Here is a 3,265-nt window from a genome sequence, read left to right as displayed (position 1 = left end):
TCAGTAGGAGTAGATAACACTTCCCCCGCCTGTGTCCTGATAGACCTGATACGCGATTTGATCCTACGCCGCTGAACCATCGCATGAAAATATCGAGTATTGTGATCACCCTCACATGCCCAACATGAACCAGCCTTTTGCTTCCAAAAGCCCTCCTCAATAGACAAGTTCCGGTTCAAAACTGCCTGGGCCTGATGTAGTAAGTTACGGTGCTCCGGTGTAGGATCTCCATCATATATTATCTCAGCATCATCAACCCTGACCTCAAGTCCGATTCAAGTGTTTCACTGTAAGCTGTCGACAAAAGCTGCAGCTGTAGAATTAATAAGTACCCTATCCAATCTCTTTCTAACCCGACCATTGGTCCAAGTATATCGATTTCCAATGAAACCCGTATCCTCTAAGCCACAGTCTAACATCATATCAGAGAAAGCAGTAGTGCCACGATTACGGGTATTATGACCAGTGCGCTCTCCATCATGTGTAATAACATTAAAGTCTCCTCCAACTAGCCAAGGATCGTCCATATCGAGGGAGATGTGGTGAAGACCCACACACAAATCTCTCCTGATAGTAGCATCGCATGACGCATAGACTGGAGTCAAATAGATAGCACACGCTAGTCTAGGATCCTCAACTCTAACGTGAAGAAACTGGGGATGATCAACAATAACAGTAACATTAGTCCCCGAATTCCAGAAAAACCAGATCTTATTCGATTCATTCTGAGCTCCCATGTCGAAGCGCAGATAGCATCGCGTATATGCAAAATTCTGCCGTAGAACAAAAGGCTCCAATAGAACTAGAATATAAACCTGATGAAGCTGTATAAGTTTCTTCAGGCGTCGACGAGTAGCTACACTAGCTACACCTCTCACATTCCAAATGATGACATTCATAGGGAAGGAGAATGTGAGGAGGTATCATGTGACTGACTCCGAGTGATCCTTCTGCTCGGATGTGGAGTATCAGTAGCCCGTGGGTGTCTCTTCCGAACAACTGGGATAAATCCATATTCCTCTGTCCTCTCATCCAAACCCACCAAGTCATCAGAAGAAGATCTTCGAAAAGGTCCCTGCTGGTGAACCTCAATCTGAGGTGAGCCCTCTGTATCTGAATGCACTGACTGCAAAGATGGAATAGATGCCTTCACATTCTGATGACAAACAGGAGGAGAAGAAGTGGAAATAGGTGCCTGAGCCCTACCCGGTGTCGAGCCTGGAATGTAGGAAGCTCTGCTGACTGTGTCTGCTGTAGAATTCTGTGTTTGTGGCCTCTTCAACATCTCATCCAACATAGGATCATAAAATGGAGTGATAGGTGGACTAATAGCCTGAGCAGGAGCTGAAGGAGTGGTAGATGTAACTGGATCTACAACACTGATAACTGGTAAGGCTGTAGCAGAGAGAGGAGCAACTGGAGGAACAGATGGCTGGGTCTGAGCATGTGAGCTAGTGCTAGTAGGTAATGGGACTAATGTGATGACAGTGGACACAGAAAGCGGAATCTGAACTCCAGATGTGCTAGCATCGTGTTGCCTCTTCTGATCTCTCTGAACTGGAATCCATCGCTTTGGAGGTTCAATAACGACCTCCTTTCCTTTACCCTTATCCTTGGCAATCTCTATAGTAGGCTTAAGAACAGGGTCAACAACTAGAGCAGGTGGTGGTGCAGGGCGACAATGCTCCTCAGTATGACCAAAATGTCTGTACCGAAAACAGTAATCTGGCTTCTTCTCATGCACAACTGTTTGCCAATATCCTCCACACTTTTCACACTGAATCCAAATCCTATCTGGAAGCTTATACTCCAAATTAACCTCAATGCATACCTGTGCCTCACTGGGTCATCGTAAATCTGAAGTGGCCTCATCAATACGTAGTGGGATTCCAATGGCCTTAGCCAGGGCAAACAAACTACTCTTTGCCCGAAAGTGAATGGGAAATAATGGGAATGAAACCCAAACAGGGACAATAGGAGTCTCATGCTTAGGATTAAAGCTAGGCGTCCACTTAAAAACACACATGAGACAACCATCGATGTACCAAGAGGGCTTGAGAAATAGGCGGGAGTAATCATCCTCATGTGCCAAGTGTATTAGAATATGAGTCGCATCAATAAGTCTAATCATATAATCACCACAAAACCCAAATTTTTGAAAGCTGTCACGTACCTTAATCATGGAGGGCTTGTGACGTGTGAATTTGCCAACAAGAGTAAATTTATACGGTTCAGAAAGAAAGTCCCATATGCATGAAAGGTTCCTTAGAGGTGAACCTATGGTCATTGGAGTCCGGTGGGGCTTGCAAAACCTGTGCAAAAGACTTCCGTTGGCTGCGCTCAGCTTGAGAGACTACAGATTTACCAGAAAGTGCAGCCGCATATGACTTCCTAGCTTGATTAATTACTGTAGGGACTACCCGTGGCAAATCCGATGAAGGAACTGGGTCCGTAACAAAATTCCCCACATTCTGCTGAAAGGTCACCAGCCCGTGACCACCACGCCCCAGGCGTTGACCGGCGTCGATTTTCCAATGTTGTTAGAAAATTATGATTTTTCACAGGTAGATGCAGAATTTCGTGCTGATCATCACGATATGTTCCGTTTTCAGAAATGGGTTCAGGATTGGCCGAAATCTGTGATTGACCGTAACTTGCGATCGCCGGTGACGGTGCGTCCGACGTCGGAATCAGATGATTTTTTAGTCGAAGGTTCACCTTCTCATCGGCAATCTGATGGTTAGGTGCATGGCCTTGGTTGAGGTCCGTGGAAGATTTAATTGAAAAATCAAATTTCGGCCCCTCGGGATTCGATCTGTCAATTTTGGGCGATTCAGACGAAATCTCTACCACCCCTAGGGTTTTCAGCCCTTCTGGAATCATTGGCGATGGTCCCAGACCCTGATTCAATGCATAGGATGGAGTTTTGGCAACATTGGGATTCGTGCCATCAATATTTTCACACAAATTAGATTGTATTGCCTCCAAAACTGTCGTGGGTTCAAGAGCTGGATGATTTTTGGTTGTTTGGGGTTGAAATCCACCAGGTAAAGGTGGTATATCGGGTGGTGTGTTGAGATTCTTGAAGGTTTGTGGTTTGTCTCCCATTCTAGAGAGAAGGGAGAGCGTTTTGGTCTAGAGAGAGAAAGTGCTTTTCGAAATGTGGTTATCCATCCAACTGACACTTGACAACAATACAAGTGTCAAACAACGTGTCAAAAATCAGTATACAAATAGCAAAGTTCAATCAGTAAGAACCTTGCTA

The sequence above is a fragment of the Olea europaea genome, unplaced genomic scaffold, assembly GCF_002742605.1.
Source record: "Olea europaea var. sylvestris unplaced genomic scaffold, O_europaea_v1 scaffold1112, whole genome shotgun sequence".
Taxonomy (NCBI): domain Eukaryota; kingdom Viridiplantae; phylum Streptophyta; class Magnoliopsida; order Lamiales; family Oleaceae; genus Olea; species Olea europaea.
This window is presented reverse-complemented; position numbering follows the sequence as displayed.